The following is a 23753-nucleotide window of genomic DNA, read 5'->3' on the forward strand; positions in this document are numbered from 1 at the left end:
GAAATAGGTAGATCAGTTGATAATGACTTCAAAAATGTAAAGAGTGTTAAAAATAGGGCTAAAATGGACTTACAATCGAGCTTGAAAGATGACAAAACCCTAGGGTCATTCGGCCAAGCATGAAGAAGATGGACTTACCAAATAACCAAAATGCCCTTAATGTCTTTCTATGAAATTTTACTTGACCATGTCCATTTTTTGTCCAACTTAAAATATAATGGTCTAATTACTAAATAAGGACCTCTGATTAAAACTTCATTGCAATTTCATACTCATAGCTTATATAACACACATTTTGCATTTTAGCCCCAAATATCAAATTGACACTTTATCAATAAAATTTCTTAACAAAATTTTCAAAAAATCATGTAATCATGTCGTAGACCATAAAATAATAATAAAATAAACATTTCCATGTTAGATTTTTGGTCTCAAAACCACATTTCTGACTAGACCCCAAATTGTGTGGTCCGCTCAATAACCGAACCAAAGTTTAAGAAGAAAAAGTTGGTGTTTTACTTGAGAATTTAAAGAGAAAATGGTGCTTGGTTGTTTACAAAATGCAATGCGCAATAAAATTTTGAAGGAAAATTAACTACCAAATGCAACAGCTTTTGAAATGAAGAAAGTGTAAACAGAAAGAAAATAATAAAAATGGAAATTAAAACATGAGAAGCAAATGAGCACTGAAAGCTTATATAGCCAAATTCATTTATAAACTTGGTTTATTTATCCTTCAGATCCCTCCAAATTCTGCCCTTGTTTTAATAAATCCCCCACTAACCATTAGTCCTAATTTACCTATTTAAGTTCTATACTTTGCTATTATTCCTATTTAGTCCTAATTACTAACGTGATTTCTGTTTACTCTATTTTTAATCTATAATTTAATGTCAATACCATCAGTCGAGTTTCTAGGATGTGACAATCTAAGGTTGGGATAAAAATGGGTAGATATGGTTAAAATTAAAACATACCTACAAGCCTTAAAAGTATAAAATAAAGTGCTGCAAAGATGGGGAAAGGTATGGATGCAAACACTGCTCCAAATTTTCCTACACAAAATATCATATATGTTAAGATTAAATCACTCTTTGGATCTAATTTAGTAACTTTTTTACATTGCAGTCTGAACTTTTTTTTTGTCGAAGTTAGGTTTTGAGCTTAGTAAATTGTTCTCACATTGAGACTTGAATTAGGTAATCGTTCCCACTTTGGGGCTTGAACTTTTTGATCTTTGAATTCCTTTTTGTCTTTGAATTTAAGGTATTATCATTTAAAATTTAAAAATTTCTTATAAATTTTCAAGCGATGATTACATTCAGTGTCAATAATTGAAGAATTGGATTCCATTGCCAAACATTTTATAAAACTTTGACACTTTTAATATTGAGATAATAGTAATTTTATCTCTCATCATTTATACATTGTGTCAATTTAATCTTGATTCTAAAAATTCAACTCCCTAACATTTATATAGTGCAATTTTGTATTTTTACAGCTTTGCTTTTATTTGTAACATTCAAGGTTAAATTTAAAACAATAAAAATTAAATTTTAGATTTTTAATTTTAATATATTTTGGATCAAATTTAATTGATAAATTTATTTTTAGCTTTCAATTAAAAAAACTAAAAAATATCAAATTATACAAGGTGTAAAAGTTAAAGGTTATTTTTAGAATCAAAACTAAATTGATACAATGTATAAATATTGATTATTAAAATTTTATTATGCCAATTTTATAAATAAAAAATTATATAGATAAAAATAAAATAATTAAATAGTATCGAGTTCAAGAGTATTCTAAAATAATTATATCGTAAGCCTAAATGCATAAAATGTTATCACATTGCAATAATTTTTGTTGAAGTGTATTTTTAAAATAATTAAGTTTAAGAAAATATTCTTAATAACATAGAATGTAAAACAAAACAAAATTTGTTTGCAAAATAAATATAATTATAGGAGTTACAACATCATAAAAAAATTATACCTATGCTATTAATTAAGCGGCCAGGGTAGGTTTTGCTGGGATAGGGGCAGAACATGCAGCTGGATTTTGTTTACCACTAACTTTAGGCTTCACATTCAAACATTGTGATACTGCAGGTCCAATCAGCCCACTGTGCATAATTTCAATGTCTGCAAGTTCCACATTTTCACAAGGAAAAGTAGCACTACAAATAATCTAGACAGCTTCTGGAAGCGCAGAAGTGCCGTGAATGTTTTTGAAACTAATGTTGCTTAGTTTAACTTTTGATTCTTCCTGCATCAACAAAATAATGATTCAATGACTGATTAACTCTTTTTGCTCTCTTACGATTTTGATAAATATGTACATACATTTATTTTTCGTTTGTTCCATAGGCAATATTTCTGATCAATTATAATAGGAGAACTGGCATTGGTCACGGTAATATCCTCAAAGTGAATGTTCGAACAAGTGCCAGGTTCAGCACCTGACCAACTTTTGATTCTAACACCATTGGAAGTATTAGTCATGGTGCAGTTTTTTACTGTAACTCCATCAACAGGTTCTTCATTTTTAAACAATCCGAGACTGTCAATACTGATACCATGTCCTGGTCCACAAGTTACTCCATTGATAACCAAATTTTTGGAACCATCCCCAATTGAAACACAATCATCACCAGTTTTTATCTCTGAATTAAGAACATTGACCCCATCTGATCTCCCAATGTGAATCCCATCTGTGTTTGGGCTTTCATTGGGTGCAGATACAATGAAATGTTCGAAAGTAATGTTTTTTTATCCTAGAACATTAACGTAGAACTGCTTACTGTCTTTGGTATTTACATCTTGTATCATTGCGTTGGTTAAAAAAATCAAACCTTTGGTTCTGTTTAATTCCAAAATGAAACAAAAAATAATTATTACTAAATTTTATTTATAAAAACAAAAGTCATAACTTCTCAATAAGAAAATAACTTACAATAGGAAGTGAACCACAATAATCATGACCTTTACAACCTTCCCTTTTATAAGCAGTGGTTCCCTGGCCGTCAAAAATTCCTCTGCCAGACAATTTGAAATTTTCAATTCTATTGAAGGCAATCCATTTAGGCTCCTTGAAAGCTCAATAGGAGCCTTCACAGTGCCTTCAACTTGAAGCTCAATAGGAGCCGTGCAAGGACCATCTAAGGTAGCTGTACTTAAAAAAATATATCCGTTTAGGAATCACAATTTTTGACGGAGATGTCGAAGCACATGCTTTTTTCCAAGCATTCAACAATGGCTAAAACCAAATAAAAAAGATACATAAGAGATTTGAAAAATAGTTATGTATACTTTTATCTACTGACTATAAAGTTATATGATATTTTGCTTACCTTACTCAAATATGTTTTCTCATCTGCCTTTGCATCAAACTTTGCAACAACATCAAAAACACCACCACCTCCTCTTCCTTGTCCTTCAACGGATGATATAGACTAAACTACTAGTATTAACATGGATGAAACAAAATTAAATTGAATAGCCATGCTTTATTTTTATTTACTTCAAAGAGAGAATGATTTCTGTCTTTTGTTTTGTTTCAAGCCATCTTATATAGAGAGTAAGGCCAAATTACAACCAACTAAACATTTTCTATTTTAGTTAGCGTGGGTAAATAATATGACCAAGTTTTACTTACTATAATTGTAACACCCTGAATTTGGGCCTAGAAGTTTTGGGCCTTGAGCATGGGAGCGGTTGAAGGCAGCTTATAATATTCTGTTGTGCATGCAAATTTCATTAATGAAGGCTTGTTTTAGTGGTTAAGTGTGTTGAGAAGTGTTGGAGAAGTCCTGGGTTTAAACCTGGACTCTAGCAAAAAATTTGGTTTAAGGTGAATCAAACCCTGGGTGTAGTAGGTAGGCCTTAAGAATATTGTTGGAGAAATTGTGACACAAAAAAAGCCTTGTGGTTTAGTGGCAAGTAGCATGTGGAGCATCTGAGGGGAGGCATGGGTTCGAATCCCATGGCAAGCAAAGAGCATTTATTTTGCTAACAGGGGGTGGCAAGAGTTGGTGTTGAATTTAAACTCTGATGTTGGAGGGATCCCACACCGGGAAGCTAACATAAGAGTGGATGGGAAGCTGGCTTTAAATAGAGAGAACCATGAGGAGAGTAAAGGTACCTTTCTTGGCTGATCCCTTTCGCTTTATGGCGTGCTCGTTTGGGTTGGGCGTCGGCTAAGAGTGCTCGGAGCATGGATTAACTCCAGTCTCCAATCAGGTGTGTATTTATCACTACTCTTGTTGTTGGATGGCTACTTCGGGCCGCGATGGGCCGAAAGGGGCCATGTGGGCCCAATGGGCCTACGGGCTCAATTGGATAAGTTGTTTGATTGTGTAGTAAATATTGGACTAGGCTAGGTGAATCGCATATCTGTGGCTAGGTTTGGGTTAAAAGGGCCACACGAGCGTGTGGGCCCATTTGGGCCGAGAATAGGCTTTAGGCCCATTCGTATTGTTATCCATGTTTAGAATACTTTAGTTTACCAATTACTGAAATGCCCTCGACTTGTAAAATTACCAAAGTACTCCCGATTTACAGAATTACCGTTTTACCCTTGATTTACAGAATTACTGGTTTACCCTCAGTTTACAAAATTATCGTTTTACCCTCGATTTATAGAATTACAGTTTTACCCTTGATTGTGAAATTACTGAAATACCCCTGTAGGGTAGAATTTCCGAAATACCCCTATAGGGTAGAATTACTAAAATACCCTTATAAGATAGAATTACCAAAATACCCCTGTAGGGTAGAATTATCGAAATACCCTTGTAGGGTAGAAATACCGAAATACCCCTGTAGGGTAGAATTACCGAGATACCCTTGTAGGGTAAAATTACCATTTTGCCCCTAGGGTGTTAAATGACTGTTTTGCCCTTGTAGGCAAGTGACTGACTTGGACTGTGTGTTTGACGGATTTGATTGTGAATATATGTTGGTGATATGAATGACTTGATTGTGATTGTTTGATTCAAATATGGGCATGACATTCTGCATACATGACATGTTGTATGGGTTGGGATTTTGTACGGAGGAAGCGTTCTGGTGGCTATGCCACAAATATCTGTTCTGGTGGCTCTGCCACAATATCTGTATTTGGTGACTCTATCACAATATCTGTTGACCGATCGATGGCTAAGTGCCGATCACGCTACCGAAGGCTGTGTGCCGTTGTTGTGGGCTTCGTGCCGATTATAGACCCGTTATTAATGGCTCTGTGCCAACCTAAATATGGCTTTGTTCTGTGACATCCCTAAATTGACCCTAGTCGAAAAGTGGTTTCGGGACCACTAAACCGAGTCATAATAATAATTAACCATCATAATTGATGTTCATTATATGTATATATGCATGTGTGAAAATTTCATGTTTGGATTTTGTTAATTGTAAGTGAATTTTTATCAAATAGGACTTCGTGAGAAAATTTAGAAATGTGCTAGGCAAATGTAAGGTGGCCTATTAATACATGTGGGAAAGTGTTGTCCTTGCATGTCAAATTAGCCAAAATGAAGCATGATGGCGGCCATACTATGGGTGGAAACATGTCTCCAACATGTTAGACTAGTGATGCATGTAGGAAACAATAAATTAAGAAAGTTAGCATTAAAGAAATGGAAAAAGAAAATGATGATAACAAAAAAAAAAGAGTGTGGATGCTTTCCCCCCTTGCCGTACATGAGAGAAACAAAACAAAGAAAGAAAGAAAAAAATGTTCATTCTCTCATTTTCTCCTTGCTTGGCCGAATGTACTAAGAAGAAAGGGGGAAGCTTGAGAAAATCAGCCATGGGAGTTTGCTAGACTAAGGTATGTTGATGTTATCCATGAGATTTATGCATGTTTTAGTTGATAGTTTGAGTTCCACCTAACCCATGGTCTAAACCTTTACCATGAAATGGGGATGATATTCGCCATGGGTGTTGTCTTCTTGGTATCATTGATGTTTGATGTTTGATGTTGTGGTGGTGAGGCATGAAGATGAGTTAAGGTTCAACTAAGGTGGATTTGTGGATGTTATTTGCATGCTAAAGGTAAAGCTTGTAATGATGCATGGTATGGTGTTGTATGGCATTTGGCCATGGTAGGGAATAAAAGGAAACTATGTTCGTTGTTCATGTCATTTGAATGAGAAGTGCTAGTAAGGTGAAGTACAAATGTTAGTGTTTGATTTACTAGTGTATATATGCATACTAGCCTAGTTGTGAACTTGAATCAAATTGGTGTTAAGTCGATACAAGCGACCTTACTTGTTGAATGTATCAAGTGTGGAAATCGGCCTTAACATGAATGTGTATGTTCGGCCACATGAACGAATACATATGTTGATGTGTATATTCGCCTTAGGTAGCCTATTGAGGGCCTTAGCTTTTCCTTGATGCTTGAATGAATTGTATTGAATTGCTTGATGTAATATAAAATGTGCATGACCAATGTGTATCCAAGCAAAAGGGTGGCCATATGACCATTTAAACTCCTTGTCATATTCGCCATAAGCTAGCATAATGAGGTTTTAATAAGTTAAATTTGTGTGAACTAGCTCAAGAACTCAAAGGATCAAAGTTGGACAAGGGAAAGACAAAGTAATTGAATAGCCATTGAAAACGTGCGACAACATCCGAGGTAAGTCATTAAGCATATATTTGGTATTGATTTAAATGATCATAATATATATGCAATTGTGTTTAATGAATTGATGTGTAAATGAAAATGTATGTGTATGGAATGATGCCATTGTTGAATGTATAAAGGCAGCAAAATGCATAAGGTATTGGTCACGGCACTAAGTGTGCGGGTATAAATGGACACGGTGACAAGATTGGCACTAAGTGTGCGGGTTTAAAATTGTACAGCACTAAGTGTGCGGGTTTAAAATTGTACAGCACTAAGTGTGCGAGCTGAAAATATATAGCACTAAGTGTGCGGATTCACTATATGCTCTTGTATTACAATTGGCACTGAGTGTGCGACATTATCGAGTTAATCCCGGACAGCGAATCGGGTAAGTACCTTGAGCTCATGACGAATAGGCAATATGTTCATGCTCGGGGTTGAGCTTGGTAAGCTTTAAATCTATGTGATGATTGCAATTGTGTTATTGTGGTGAAAATGAGTTAGTGTGTGAAAATGCCTCAAATATCTTATCGTATAAATATGAAATGTGGATGTATGGCTTGGTATGAGATTGAACCGAAGGTCCGAGGAATTATGGTATAGTTCGATATGGATGAAGTACCTAGCCTTGTTTCATTGTTTCACTTTGTGATGAATTTAGCTAATGGATAATTGTAAAGTGCTTATGACTTACTGAGTTATAAACTCACTCGGTGTTTTCTTGTCACCCATTTTAGGTCTCTTGGACTCGTATTGTTGCGTGCTCGGAACCGTCGTTGAAGTCATCACACCGGCTGAAATATTTTGGTATTGTCTTCGTTGTTGAAGAACATTTGGCATGTATAGGCTATTATATTTTGTTGAACTGTGGGTTGTAAACTTTAAGCCATGTGAAAATGGCCTATGTGGTCGTCGAGTGGGATGCTAGAACCTATAGCCACGAGTCTTAGAAACTTTAATTTTGATAAGGTGGCCATAATTTGTGTCATGTTTGATGGATGATTAAGGCCAAGGAAAGATTCATGAAATTGGCATAGTCTACTGCAGTAACTGTTGCGGACAACAGCAGTGAGGTGAGATTGAAAAATCACTAAAAATAGTAGAAGTAGAATTAAATAGTGAATAAATTATGAAATTGAACCTTGATGAATCTAGTTTAATATGGATGGAACGAAACGACCATATGAGCAGTATATTGAGAGATATTAAAGTTCTCGTGAGACAGGGCCAGAAAGGTTTCTGGGTCCCCTGTCGTGACTTTGAAAATTTACTATAAATTATCCAGAAAGAATTAGAAGTCATGCCTTATATGTGAAGATTCCATTTTGAGTCTAGTTTCATTAGAAACAAACGGTACCAGTATTAAAGCCCTGTACAGAGAGATATTCAAGTTTTAACGCGCGAAGGTCAGTGTAGTCGACTTCTGTAACATTGGTGAATTTAACTAATAAACTGTACCAATTGGCCCAACCAAAAATTCTATAAATAAATCCATGGATAGATATATGAGTCTAAATTCAGGGAAAATTTACGGAATCAGTTTCTGAGTTTCGAAACTTGAGATATGATTTTTATGGCGACAGTGATGCAGTTTTCCAGCCTGTCTGGAAATGCCAAATTGGTTGGTACCTTGAGAAGATTTGGCCCATTAACCCCTCGTGTCCGACACCGGCGACGGTCACGGGTTCGGGGTGTTACATGTTCCATCTTGACTATGGCTTCGTGCCAAACGTATTTACCTGTAGCTATGTGCCTAACATATTTGTTGACGACTCTGTGTCGATCATATTTACCGAAGGCTGTGCGCCAGTTATATTACCGTCACTGATGGCTATGTGCCGAAGTTATTACAGTTATCTATGGCTTTGTGCCACGTATTCTGTTAGGTGGGTTTGCCACATTATCTGATTCTGGTGGCTCTGCCACAATATCTGTATCTGGTGACTCTGTCACGATATCTGTTCTGGCAGCCATGCTGCAAATTCTGTGGTGTGTAGCGGATGGGTGGGTCGAGTTGTCTCCCCACATGGTGTAAGGTTGGTACGGGGGTGTATACGGCTGGATTGGGTTGGGATTGCATTCACATTCTGATTCTGATTCTGTCACCTAATTCTGATTCTGATTCTGATTCTGTTACTAATACTGATTCTGATTCTGATTCTGTTACTGATTCTGATTCTGATTCTGTCACCTAATTCTGATTCTGATTCTGTTACTAATATTGATTCTGATTCTGATTCTGTTACTGATTCTGATTCTGATTCTCATTTTGGTTCCAATTCTGATAATGTTTCTTATTCTGTAATGGGCTAAGGTCCATCTGGTACTGTCTGTTGTAATGGGCTAAGACCCGATTGGTACTGAAATTGTAAGTAAGGCTGGGGCCAGACTTTTAATTCTTTTAGATGACTGACTGTTCCTTTTTATAGTAGGGGATTTCACACTGAGTTTTCGTAAACTCACCCCGTTTATTAACCTTTCAGGTAATTTCCAGCCTTAGATGGATCGGGGTTGCTAGGGGCTTGGAGGAAGCCACACACACTGTTTATGTTATAGTTTTGATTATTACCTTTAAATTATTTTATGTGGGTTGTAGTAAAGCCGTTGTAATTTTCTTGATTTCAAATTTGGAATTTTATTTATTGTTCTTATAATTGCTAGTATTAAAACACGATTTTCCAAAGCAACTACTGTTATTCAAAACATCACGTAACCGCAATTGTTTTTAAAGTAAGTTTCCGCAACTACCAAGATTTTTACAAAGTTGTTAAGAATGTTATTCAGCTGAGGTTTTTTAACAAGGTTTAAAAAAGGTATAAGTTTTTAATTATTAAGAAGGATTTTTAATGGAAACATGGTTTTCGAAAAACACTTCAATGTGACACGCCAAGTTCGAGCCAAACTTCCAGGCCGGGTTTGGGGTGTTACAATAATTAGCACATCTTTTTTCTTTTTGGAAGGAATTAACTCGTTAATTTGCCAACAAACTTGATATAGTAAAAATAATTAATTAACAGGTGACTTATATAACTATTTAAGGTTTCTATATATAAATGAAAATGATGAATAAAATTGTCGACTTAGCTCAATTGGCATCGACATTGTTGCACATGCTAGAGACCATGGGTTCGAGCATGTTGAAGGGCATTAATGCTCTCCTATATTAAGGGTTGGGGAGGAGTTATGAGTAGTTCTAGGCATTGTATAAAAAAACGATGAATAAAATTATCCATTATTAATTTCTTTTCTATATTATATTAATAATTTATTATATGGTTAGATATAGATAATTAAATGTGTGTTTAATAATATTAAAAATTATAATATTTTATTAATTTTAAATATTTTAAAAATAAAATTTATTTATAATATAATAATATTAAGCTTGACTTAAGCTACTTTTTATATAAAAATAAAATCATCCATAAAAGGTAAGTCATTCTAGAGGAAAAAAAAAAGGCTTATTTTTCATTGAATTGTAAGTTATTTTCCATTGACCAAACTGCTTTCCATCAAACAAACACAGAAAAATGTAGAAAATATTTTTTGGGAACCATTTTCAATGAAACAGACAGTGCCTGCCTTGATTGAGTTGGTATCACAAGCTAAGGGGCACCAACTCTGTTGGGTAGATTACTTGAATTCAAAGTCTCATTTCAATTTCATATAATTATTTCATGTATCAGCAATGGTATACAAGTGTAGTTATAATGCTACTAAGTAACTTTATTTTTCGTTTATTAAAGAATAAACATAATATGCAAGTATGCTTTTATTCTATTTCAATTTAATGGTAAGTTTTTTTTTTCTAAATATAATATCCATTCAACGAAAAAAAAATTACAAGTGAGAATCAAATCTCGGATAAATGTACAAAATAAGATATAAACACAAAAGGAATTTGTAACGCCCCAAAAATCCCGAGATCCCGAACTTTTTTTTTTTTGGTTTCGATAAAAATTGTGCTTAACATTCCTAGTTAAGTGTTAATTATGTGATAGTGGGTCTTGGTTAAGGTTTCAGTTCGAACTTAGGGGTGAAGGAAATTATGATTTAATTATTAAAAGAACCTTGTTGGCAAGTAGGTTGGCTTTTAAATAAATGACAGAAGAATTGGACACAAGAAAGCCTTGTGGTGGAGTGGCAAGTGGCGTCACATGCATGACAAGGAGGTCTGGGGTTCGAATCCCTCCTTGCTTAAAAGAAGGATTTATTTTTGCTTAAGGAATGGATAGTGGTGGCATTGGATATGAACACTGTAGGGAGTGATAAGAGGCGAAATTTGAGCAAGGGATTAGGGAGTTATCAGGGAGAAAAATTAGGAGATGAGGAGTGAAGAAGAGGTAGAGCTGAATTGGGAATTTGGGCATAGGAAATTCAGCCATAGAGGCTATATATAGGTGCTGAACGTGAGGTTGCCAGGCTAATGTCGAATTCTCCCTCACATTGTTGCCAGAAAGCACATCTTTTCACCAAAGATCTAAAAGCCAAAAATCCCTTGTTCTTCCTTCATTTTCTTTGTGCCGATTCTCCATTCTTCCCTACTCAAAGTTTTCTTTTTAATTCACCTTTGGTTTTAAATGGTTTCTACTTTTCTTTGTGCCAAATAACCTTTTTCACCATACAAGTCTCAAGAGCTAAATATCCTCTGTGCCTCCACTACCCTTTCCATTCGGTCAATTCTAGTGTAAGTGTTTTGCTCTCTCAATTGGTTTTGCTTGTATAGATCACGCTGTCCCTCACTTCTTCTAATTGGTTTTGGTAGGATTAGTATCGAATCTCAGTCTTTTGGATCTCTGCCGATTTGCTCCCTAGGTGTTGAAACTTTGGTAAGTATTCTTCACTTCGGTAAAGGTTGGCTGAATAGGCTTTAGTAGACAAGGGTGACATATGCTGGATACAAGTCATCCAATATGTTTTTAAAGATAAAGGTTAATGCAGATCTGGGTAGCACTCATGATTAGTGATCAAGGAAAAGCTATTAAGATTTGGTGTTTCAGGTAAGGTTAAGGTGAGACTTTGGCTTTTGGTAAAGTATTCGATAAGTATATGTGAGTAATCATTGAGTGATATCAATTGTAGGTTCGTGGTAAGAGGGAGCGTAGCACGCTTTATTACCAGGTGTGTACATATATTGCACACACAGAGCAGATCGGCAAAATCTGAAATGTCGAAAAGCCAAAAGTTTGGCTACGGTAGTCTTGCGAGTGCACAAACACTCATAAAGGGGAAACTGATAGGTTATCTGAGGCCCAATGGGCAATTCCATGAACTTGGGTCGTGTTTTGGCCAACCGGGCCAAGATGGGCTAAGTGGGCCCGATGGGCTATTGGGCCCATAATAGGCAAAATTGGCAACTTGATGTTAAGTGGTGGAAATTATATGAATGCATGTATATTAATGTGATTTGTGCTTAATGGGCCATATGAATGTGATTTGCACCTAATGGACCATACGAATGTGATTTAGGCCTAATGGGCCTTACGAATTTGATTTGGGCCTAATGGGCCATATGAATATGTTTGGGCCTAATGGGCCATATGAATGAGATTAGGCCTAATGGGCCATAAGCATGTATGTAGACTTGTTTGGGCTCTGTAAGGGGTTTTGGACCTAGTATCTGACAACTGTTTAATTAACATAAAACTTAATTAATTAATTGCGTCCGTGGATGAGTTATAAGGTTAAAGTCTGGTAATGGGTATATGCATATCTAGGATTGGATCTAGGGAAAGCTTCGTACTTAAGCGGTCTTAACGACTCGCCTCCTCTTCTTTGGAATCCTACCTGGTGCGTAGTATATGTTCACTTTAGCCAATGAAAACTTGTTAACGGGACAAGGTAAGTAATAAACCTAATAAAGAGAAATTACCAAAATGCCCTTAAGGGCAAAAATGACCAAAATACCCCTATGTGTTGAATGTAAGATTTATGGATGTTACATGTATATCTGCTGCATACATATGATATTCTGTTTAGGTTGCATATGGGTTGGGAATGATGGAACAGAGGAAGTATATGAGGATCGCATGGTTGCTTGACAACCGTGGGTCCGCCGATGGCTTTTAAGCCAATATGTGATTGGCAGCTTGCTTCAATGAAGGTAGTTCTGCAACCGAGCTACCATTGATGTGTATCAGATAGGTGGGTCGATATTTATATCCCCACATGATGTGTATCGGGGGACGGAGTTGATGTGTACCGGTTGGATTATTGGGGTGGGTTGCACTGCATTACATTGCATGTATGATTTTATGGATTGATGAATGCTTATTACTCTTCGAGGGTTGTACACACTGAGTTTTTGTAAACTCACCCCCTCTTTTATTTTTCTCAGGTGATGGCCAGTAGGAGGTTCGATGGATGGAGGGACTCTGTGGTGGCCAGCTAGCAAGACGACTTGGGCATGTTTTTTTTTTTATATAGTTTCTAGTTTATTCAGTTATTTTAGACCGGATTGTAATAAGGCCTTTCCTCAGGTTATTATTCCAAATTAGGTCTATTATTTTTATGTTTTATATTTATTTTTTAAGATGGGTTCCTAAACCTTAAATGTTTTTATTGAATACTACATTTCCGCAACTAAATTTTTAAATGACAAGTTTTCATGAATCAAATTTTTTAAATAAAGCTTCTACAATTGAAAAGAGACTTTACAAAGTAATTAAGGTTTTTCATTCTAAGGAAGGGTTTTCAATGAAAACAAGGTTTTCAATAAAATACTTCAATGTGACACGTTGGATCCAGTCATAACGTCCAGGCAGAGTTTGAGGTGTTACATTTAGTGGTATCAGAGTCCGGTTGCAAAACTCAGGCTGTGAAGTGGGCCTTATTATTTTGGTTTTGTTTTAAAAAGAAATTCGGATCACAATGTTTTGGAAGAAAAAAATTCTTGATGTGCGGCACACCGAGCCTCCGACATCGAGCGAAGTAAGTTCTTTTACTATGAAGCTTGTTTAATTTGATATACTGTAGGTAGTTAGTGGGCTACTTTAGATGATTATGCTAAGGTTTTTAGATTGAAACTGAAGCCCGTAGGACCTTGAAACTGTAGAGGAATTACGAAAACAATCTTCTTCTAATACTTTCATAAAACATCGGTTTAATTATTGAAACTAACTAAAACTTCATAAAATTTTTAATCCAGATAATACGTGAATCAACGATAAGTGCTAGAAGAGATGTAAGAGGCCATGGTCGTGGCCTCGAAAGTGTTAGGGTTGAATCGTCAGCATCGGGCCATGTGCCTAATGTTGGGATAGAAGAGGCTCTGGCCTCACCCATGGCTGGGACTGGACCGTATGATCGGGCCGCGGGGGAAGATGTATTGTCGCAGGCAATGCTGAGGATTTTGGAAAGGGTCGCAGGACCGAATAATGGTACGAGAAATCGGGGGTCCATTTTGGAGCGACTTTGATCAAATGGGGCTGGGATCTTTAAAGGCGTGGCTGGTGTGGCTCCTAACATGGTGGAATACTGGTTAGAGGCCTCCGAAAGGATAATAGAGGACTTGGACTATTCTCCTGAACAAAAGTTGAAAGGGGCAGTGTCATTGCTTAGGGAATAAGCTTACCAGTGGTGGCTGGCAGTGAAAGAGGGCACCCAACCTGAGCAGGTCACTTGGGAGTTTTTCAAAACTGTGTTTCAAGGGAAGTATATGGGTGCGAGTTATGTGGATGCTAGAAGGAAGGAATTCCTAAGCTTGACCCAGGCAAACAAATCTGTGGCAGAGTATGAGGCAGAATTTCTACACCTTAGTAGGTATGCAAGAGTTATGGTGGCAACGGACTATGAACATTGCGTTAGGTTTGAGGATGGTCTTAGGAATAGCCTCCGAGTATTGATAGCTCCAAAAAGGGAGTGAGTCTTCTTAGAGTTGGTAGAGAAAGCAAAGATAGCAGAGGAGGTGAAGCGCATTGAGCGCTTAAATCGAGAAAAAGAAAAGGGTAGGAATAAAAGGGAGGTTGAGACTCATGCTGTTAAACAGAGGCCTAAGGCTAGGGCTAGAGATAATGGGTCGGTTAGAGCAGGACTGTAATGGCCTAAATTCAAGGTTATCGGAACAGTGGTTTTGTAACCACAAATCCGATTTAAAGAGAAATTTAGTTCAATATTTTTGCATGAAAATTGATATGATAGGAAAATCGTATGAAAATATTGATAAAATTTTTTTACCGATTTAGTGGTTACTTAGAAAAATAAATTATTGAAGAAATTGGATAAAATAAGGTATCGGGACCTCTATCTCGTAAGACCAAGTCAAAAATAATTTTATAAATATTTATGAAATGTTAGTAATGTGGTATTAAAATTTCGTTAGGAAATTTTAATGTTTGGATAGTTAATTAAATGAAAAGGACTAAATTGTAAAAGGTGTAAAAGTCGATGGGATGATTAAATAGCTTAAGTGTCTAATGAGATAGGATTTAAAAGGCAATTAGACCTAAAATTTATTTGGGCTGGACGGAAAGGGCATGAAATCAGCAGGAAAATTGATAAATTAAAGGAAAAATTGGAATATTGCAAAATTAACTAAATAAAACTAGGATTAAATAGGAAATATCTAGATTTCTCTTCATTTCTCTTCAATTCCAGCAGCTAAAAATGCCATAGGAGGGTTCTCTAAGCTGGTATTCCATAATTTTTCCACCAAGTGAGTTAATCCTTGACTTTTTCTTGTAATTTTTGTATTTCTAAGACTTTTACAACTAGGTCCTACTATTAAATTCATTAGTTTTTGATTTCATGGATGAAATTGAAAGTCACCATGGTTGAGTGCTGTAAGTTTATGATGAAATAGAATGAAATTAAAGCTTTAGTTTGTTTATGAGATGATTTTATTAGGTAATTTCAATAGAAATTGATTTTTAGGACCTAATTGTGAAAATGTTTGAAATTAAAGTCTATTGCTGAAATTTTGATTCCTAAAGGTTGTAAACTAGTTTAAGGTGATATAATAAAGTGTTAATTGGGAAAAATCAGCTCAATTGAGAGGCTAATTGAGTAGGGACGAAATTGTTATTTATTAAAAGCTTAAGGGAAAAATGGTAATAAACAGCTTGCACTAAAATAATATTGGACAGCAGCAGTAAACTAACTTTCAAAAATCACCATAAATTGTATGAATCGAATTAGAATATGAAAAAATATGAAATTAAAGCTTATTGAGTCTATTTTCTCATAGAGGAAACAGTATAAGCAATGGATCTGTAAATCATGAGATATAATGAATTTTGTGAGACAAGGTCAGAATGAATCCGAGTTCCCCTGTTCTGACTTTGAAAAATAATAAAAAATTGAATAAAAATAATTATGGGCTTAAATTTATGTCTAGAATCCTGAATGAGTCTATTTTCAATAGAAATAAATAGGAGCATCATCCAAATTCTGTATGAAGAGATAATTAATTTTTAGTGAAGAAGGGTCAGAACTGTTAGACAGCAGAACAGGGGTAACTTTAAAGAATAAACTGTACTTATTTGCTAAACCAAAAATTTTTAAAATTTTATGGTAATAAGATATATGAGTCTAGTTTCATAGAAAATTAACTGATCTTAATTTGGAGTTCCATAGCTCGAATTATAAATAATTTAGTGGTTATGACTCAAATAGACAGCTTTGAATAAACTATAAATAATAATAATGAAATTATAGAAATTGCTGCATATGAACATGAAATGTATTAAATTGATAATTAAATTTATTTATTTAGATCCAGAAGATTCAAATACGAAGCTAGATCGAGGAAAGGAAAAAGTTCAGGATTAGTAGATTTTTGTACACGAACAAATATCAAGGTAAGTTCATGTAACTTGAATTATATTCTTAAATGCTTGAAATGTATGTTATTGATGTGAAAATGATTTGAAAGTTTATTGTATGAAAATTTATGAAACATTGATATATTTAATAAAAAGTGGAAGAAATCCTAGTTGAATGAAAGGAAATTTTGATGGATCTCTGAAAAGGAATTGACGGTAAAAAGGATCTAGCCCAGACGGGTGATCCTATCCTGATATAGCCCTCCCGAAGAATATGTGTAAAATGGATTTAGCCCGGACGGGTGATCCTATCCTGATATAGCCCTCCCGAAGAATATGTGTAAAATGGATTTAGCCCGGACGAGTAATTTAGATCCAAGCTCATTAAAGCAATTGTCGTTGCAGGGGATTTAGCCTGGACTGGTAATCCCGACAATACACTATGAGTTTATATTGCAGGGGATTTAGCTTGGGTGGTAATCCCACCGCAAGGTGAGGTTCATGGAGTGTGCTCTCTGAAATGGAAATGTGCACACATGAATATGAATTGACGGACCCGGAATTGTAAACTAAAAGTGTACCTCTAAAAATCCATCAAAATTTCGATAAATTCAACTGGATAAATATGGAAAAATAACAAGGAAATGGAAATCATGGTATTGATGAGCTCATCCATCATGGTATATATTATTGGTACATGGAAATTATTGTACTAACTTGAATGTTGAGTTTGTGCATGTTAGGATAATAATGCATTGAATGGATATATGAATGTTTATTGTATTGTATTGAAAATATTAGGTAAGTATAATTCTTGTTACATGAGCTTACTAAGCACAAAGTGCTTACCCTATTTCCTTTTCCCCTATTTTGTAGTGTTAAGAGCTCAGAGGTCGGATTTGGTCGGAGACACATCACACTATCAACCTCAGGATTTTGGTATATAAAGAAACTTTATTTTGGAAGCCAATGGCATGTATAAGCTAATAAAGCAAGTGTTAACGTGAAATGAATGTAAAGTTAGCCATTAGTATGGTTAACAAACCTGGTTTTGGGTATGTGATGACGTTATCTTATAAATATGTATGAATTTATCTTGAAAATATGTTGAATTGGTTTGGTTGATATGGATTGGTCTCGATTTAATATTGCAGGGAAGGTTAGATATTTATAAAGGGGATATATTGAATAAAAAATAAAAAAATTGTAAACTTCGGTAATACCTTGTACCCTATTCCGGCAATGAATATGGGTAGGGGGTATTACAAGGACCCCCTGCTATGAATCTAAGGGTACCATCTTGTGCTGATTGTGGGAAAGGTCATGTTGGCGAGTGTTGGAAGAGGACGGGAGCTTGTCTAGCTTGTGGATCTATGGAGCATAGGATCAAGAATTGCCCTAAGATGCCAGTTCAGGTGCCAGACATGGGTAGAAGTGATGTATAGCCACCAAGGGATGGTAAGTAGCCGCCCAGAGGCCATGGTCAGGCCAGGGGTGGAAACGGTTTGGGCCGTGGAGCACCGGGCAGAGGTGCTGGTCATGCTGAGGTGAGACAGCCAGCGTTGGTCTATGTAGCATGTCGTCGAGAGGACGAAGACGCTCTAGAGACAAATATTGGTACGTATGTTAACCATAATATACTATTTATTTAGTTTGGAATTAGAGTGCACAGCGGGAGCGTGGTGTGGAAGTCTATGCTATGAAGTTGTACTGATAGTTGGGAATTTCGAGGATGAAATTTCTTTTAGGGGGTAGAGTTGTAACACCCCAAAAATCTTGAGATCCCGAACTTTTTTTTTTTTGGTTTTGATAAAAATTGTGCTTAACATTCCTAGTCAAGTGTTAATTATGTGATAGTGGGTTTTGGTTAAGGTTTGAGTTCAACCTTAAGGGTGAAGAAAATTATGGTTTAATTATTAAAAGAACCTTGTTGGGAAGTAGGTTGGCTTTTAAATAAATGATGGAAGAATTGGACACAAGAAAGCCTTGTGGTAGAGTAAAAAATGGCGTCACATGCATGACAAGAAGGTCCAGGGTTCAAATCCCCCCTTGCTCAAAAGAAGGATTTATTTTTGCTTAAGGGATGGACAGTAGTGGCATTGGATATGGACACTGTAGAGAGTGATAAGAGGAGAAATTTGAGGAGGGGATTAGGGAGTTATCAAGGAGAAAAATTAGGAGATAAGGAGTGAAGAAGAGGTGGAGCCGAATTGGGAATTTGGGCATAGGAAATTTGGCCATAGAGGCTATATATAGGTGCTGAATGTGAGGTTGCTAGGCTAATGCCGAGTTGTCCCTCACCTTGTTGCCAGAAAGTACATTTTTTCTCCAAAGATCTAAAAGCTGAAAATCCCTTGTTCTTCCTTCATTTTCTTTGTGCCTATTCTCCATTCTTCCCTACTCAAAGTTTTTTTTTTGATTCACCTCTGGTTTTAAATGATTTCTACTTTTCTTTGTGTCGAATAACCTTTTTCACCATACAAGTCTCAAGAACTGAATATCCTCTATGCCGCCACTACCCTTTCCACTCGGTCAATTCTAGTGTAAGTGTTTTTCTCTCTCAATCAGTTTTGCTAGTATAGATCACGCTGTCCCTCACTTCTTCTAATTGGTTTTGGAAGGATTAGTATCGAATCCCAGTCTTTTGGATCTCTGCCAATTTGCTCCCTAGGTGTTGAAACTTTATTAAGTGTTCTTCACTTCATAAAGGTTGGCCGAATAGGCTTTAGTAGAAAAGGGTGACATATGCTGGATACAAGTTACCCAATATGTTTTTAACGATAAAGGTTAATGCAGATCTGGGTAGCACTCGTGATTAGTGATCAAGGAAAAGCTATTAAGACTTGGCATTTCAGGCAAGGTTAAAGTGAGACTTCGACTTTTGGTAAAGTATTCGATAAGTATATGTGAGTAATCATTGACTGATATCGATTTTAGGTTCGTGGTAAGGGGGAGCGTAGCACGCTTTATTACCAGGTGTGTACATACACTGCACACACACAGTAGATTGACAAAAGCCAAAATACTAAAAAGCCAAAATACCGAAAAGCTGAAAGTTTGTCTACGGTAGTCTTGCGAGTGCGCGAACACTCGTAAGGGGGAAACCGATAGGTTATCTGAGGCCCCATGGGCGATTCCATGAACTTGGGTCGTGTTTTGGCCAACTGGGCCAGGATGGGCTAAGTGGGCCCGATGGGCTATTGGGCCCATAATAGCCAAAATTAGCAACTTGATGTTAAGCGGTGGAAATTATATGAAAGCATGTATATGAATGTGATTTGGGCCTAATAGGCCATACGAATGTGATTTGGGCCTAATGGGCCATACGAATGTGATTTGGGCCTAATGGGCCATATGAATGAGATTGGGCCTAGTGGGCCATATGCATGTATGTAGACTTTTTTGGGCTTTGTAAGGGGTTTTGGGCCTAGTATCTGACAACTGTTTAATTGACATAAAACTTAATTAATTAATTGCGACCGTGGACGAGTCATAAGGTTAAGGTGTGCTAATGGGTATATGCATGTCTAGGATTGAATCTAGGGAGAGCTTCGTACTTAAGCGGTCTTAATGACTCACCTCCTCTTCTCTGGAATCCTACCTGATGCGTAGTATCTATTCACTTTAGCCAATGAGGACTTGTTAACGGGCCAAGGTAAGTGATAAACCTAATAAAAAGAAATTACTGAAACGCCCCTAAGGGCGAAAATAACCAAAATACCCTTATATGTTGAATGTAAGATTTATGGATGTTACATGTATATCTGCTGCATACATATGATATTTTGTTTAGGTTGCATATGGGTTGGGAATGATGGAACGGAGGAAGTGTATAAGGATCGCATAGTTGCTTGACAACCGTGGGTCCACCGACAGCTTTTAAGCTAATATGTGATTGGCAGCTTGCTGCAATTAAGGTAGTTCCACAATCGGGCTACCATTGATGTGTATTGGATGGGTGGGTCGATATTTATATCCCCACATGATGTGTATCGGGGGATAGAGTTGATGTGTACCGGTTGGATTATTAGGGTGGTTGCACTGCATTGCATTGCATGTATGATTTTATGGATTGATGAATGATTATTACTCTTCGAGGGTTGTACACACTGAGTTTTCGTAAACTCACCCCCACTTTTATTTTTCTCAGGAGATGCCCAATAGGAGGTTCGACAGATGGAGAGACTCTATTGTGGCCAGCTAGCAAGATGACTTGGACATGTTTTTTTTTATATAGTTTCTAGTTTATTCAGTTATTTTAGACCTGATTGTAATAAGGCCTTTCCTTTGGTTATTATTCCAAATTAGGTCTATTATTTTTATGCTTTATATTTATTTTTGAACATGGGTTCCTAAACCTTAACTGTTTTTATTGAATACTACGTTTCCGCCGCTAAATTTTTAAATGAGAAGTTTTCATAAATGAGATGTTTTAAATAAAGCTTCTGATAAACCGTAATTTACATATATTTTTACCCTATGCTTAATGCATTTTATGGATGATTTCCCACTAGAATTGGTGAATTCAATGCTCTTAATGCTTTAATTTCATGTTTTATACTTAGAAGAGCATAGGAGAGAGAAGGGAACGAGAAACGGGCCAAAAACAGAGAAAATGGGCCAAAGTACGAAATCAACACTGCTTGGATCTCCTCACATGGGCAGACCACACGGCCGTGTCAATTTGGCAGGCTCGAGCACGGCCTGAAGTAATCACACACGGACGTGTCACACGAGCGTGTCCCTACCAAGCCCAAGTTGAGTCCAATTTGGAAAAGCCTATAAATACACCCTAGAGGAGGAAGAAAGACACACACAGGGAGGGAGTAAGAAATTACTCCAACGAAGCCGATTGATCCATCTCAGAAGTGGGATTCATCATCAAGACTGAAGATCTCTCCTCAATTTCTCCTTCAGGAGTTTGGGGTTTTCTTTATGTTCTGTACTCTTTATTATTTTGAGATGTTTTCTTATTTAGTTATGAAATAAAACCCCTAAATACCTAAGGGGAATGAAACCTAAGACGAATCTTGTTATTATTTTCTGAATTGTATGATAAATATTTAACTTGTTCTTAATTATGTGTTCTTAATTCTTGTTTTGATATCCCAGGATACTGATTCAAGATAAGCTCTTATTCAGAGGAGGAATAGACCCTTTCTAAGAGTACATTTGTCATAGTTAAGCGGAGTTGTTTACGCGCCTAGACATAGGGTGACAAGATTTTTGTCGGGTTAGGGTGAAACCTAATAAGGGGATCCATAGTTCGAGTTAATGCAACCTTAGGGTGTTAATTAGAGAAAGGTCTCAATTATTCAACCTAGGGATTAGATGTTATTTGTCTTGAATAAGGATAATAACATAACTTAGGGATCTCTACGGAACAAGTTTAAAGAATAAATCATCCAATTCGGAGCCAGAGTAAAAAGACAAAACCTCTTAGTTTAGATAATTAGTTAGGTAAAACAAAACCTCTTTATTCTTAGGCTAGATAATAAAAAGACAGTCATTACTAGTACTTTTAGTTCCTTTGGGTTCGACAATCCAGCCTTGCTAAAACTATACTACTATTCGATAGGTACACTTGCCTGCATCGGGATAATAGTTAGTTTCAAGAAAAACTAATTATAAATATTTAAAACTTATCACAAAATAACGCGATTAAGTTTTTGGCGCCGTTGCCAGGGAACTAAGATATTAAGAACGCTCAATTTTTATTACTTTAGCCATTTTTTTTCTTGCAATTTAATTTTATTATTTATTATTTATTAATTTACTTTTTCTTTCTCTTGGTAGGTTTTTATAGTTTATAACTAGAAGAAACCCGTCAAGACCACTACTTTTTGACGAAGAAATCGATTGCACAGTTCGCAGACACCAACGAGAAATAAGGCGAAGCTTAAGATACACAGAGAACGAGCAAGAGGACGATACTTAACACCCAACCGAAGAGATGGCTGAAAACCAAGACAATCAACTACCTCCTGCAATTGCGGTTAATTAAAATCCTGCTCCACGCACTATGTATGATTATGCTAAACCTTTTTTAACAGGAACTGAATCAAGCATAGTTAGACTTGCTATAGCTGCAAATACTTTTGAACTAAAACCTAACACTAATACAACAATTTGTTTAGTTTGATGGTTTGCAGGATGAGGATCCCAACGCTCACTTAGCAAACTTTTTGAACTATGCGATACATTTAAAATTAATGGTGTTTCTGATGATGCCATTTGTCTTCAGTTATTCCCTTTTTCATTGAAGAACAAAGCTAAACAATGGTTGAACACATTACCACAAGAGTTAATCACTACTTGGGAACAAATGACCAAAAAATTTCTTTTAAAATATTTCCCGCCGGTTAAAATGGCCAAATTACGTAATGATATCTCTTTAGTTGTACAGATGGACTTAGAAACTCTTTACGATGCATGGGAGAGATATAAAGACTTACTAAGAAGGTGCCCTCACCATGGGTTACCACTTTGGCTTCAAGTTCAAACGTTCCATAATGGCCTGAATCCTTCGACTCGGCAAATGGTTGACGCAGCTGCTGGTGGAACCATCAATAATAAAACACTTAAAGATGCTTATGAGTTTATAGAGGAGATGTCACTGAATAACTATTAGTGGCAAGTCATCAGGACAAAACCAACAAAAACAGCCGGTGTTAATAACATTGATTCAGTCACCATGCTCTCTAATCAGGTAGAACTCTTGAATAAGAAGATTGATGGTTTTCTTAGTTCTTTACAGGTTCACCCAGTAATGCAGTGCGAACCAAGTGGAGGTGGAGCAAGCCATTCGGAATACCAACCTTATGGCCACAACATGGATAACAAGCAGTTAAATTACATGGGTAATAATCCTCGATCTCAAAAAAATCGATATAGTAACACTTACAATGCAGGTTGGAGGAACCATCCAAATTTCTCGTGGGGCGGTCAAGGAAATCAAAGACCACAACATCCTCCGGGTTTTCAACAGCCACCCTATCAACAGGGAAAGAAACCAAACCTTGAAGAGATGCTCACAAATTTTATCTCGGTGTTAGAAACCCGTTTCCAAAACACCGAGATAGCACTTAAAAATCAACAAGTGTCGATCCAATGGCTCGAAACTCAGATAGGCCAGCTGTCCAAACTAATCTCCGAATGACCTCAAGGTAGCTTGCCAAGTAATACTGAACCCAACCCAAGGGAACAGCTCAACGCAATTAATATTCAAGATGACGAAGGAGTCGTTGAGCCTGAACCAGAACTGAGGCAAGAAATTGTGGTAAGCAAAGGTCAATGTGAGGTAGGTTATAATAAAAAAAAATTAGTGAATGTCGAATACAAACCTCGTGTGCCATACCC

General features: G+C 36.4%; 1 long non-coding RNA gene, 1 other non-coding gene and 1 pseudogene across 2 annotated transcripts; 1 reads left to right on the forward strand and 2 right to left on the reverse strand.

Moving 5' to 3' along the window:
* Nucleotides 1–2007: 2007 nt before the first annotated feature.
* Nucleotides 2008–3505, reverse strand: LOC108466242 (polygalacturonase-like; annotated as a pseudogene).
* A 639-nt stretch (nt 3506–4144) lies between these two features.
* On the forward strand, nt 4145–9396 carry LOC128283619 (uncharacterized). Its single transcript, XR_008274011.1, has 2 exons — nt 4145–4241; nt 8948–9396. It is a non-coding gene; the product is annotated as an uncharacterized LOC128283619 (long non-coding RNA).
* Nucleotides 9397–22767: 13371 nt separating this feature from the next.
* LOC128290059 (small nucleolar RNA R71) lies at nt 22768–22874 on the reverse strand. The gene has a single exon (XR_008279700.1). It is a non-coding gene; the product is annotated as a small nucleolar RNA R71 (small nucleolar RNA).
* Between the last annotated feature and the right edge of the window lie 879 nt (nt 22875–23753).

This window comes from Gossypium arboreum, chromosome 2 (genome assembly GCF_025698485.1).
Source record: "Gossypium arboreum isolate Shixiya-1 chromosome 2, ASM2569848v2, whole genome shotgun sequence".
Taxonomy (NCBI): Eukaryota; Viridiplantae; Streptophyta; class Magnoliopsida; order Malvales; family Malvaceae; genus Gossypium; species Gossypium arboreum.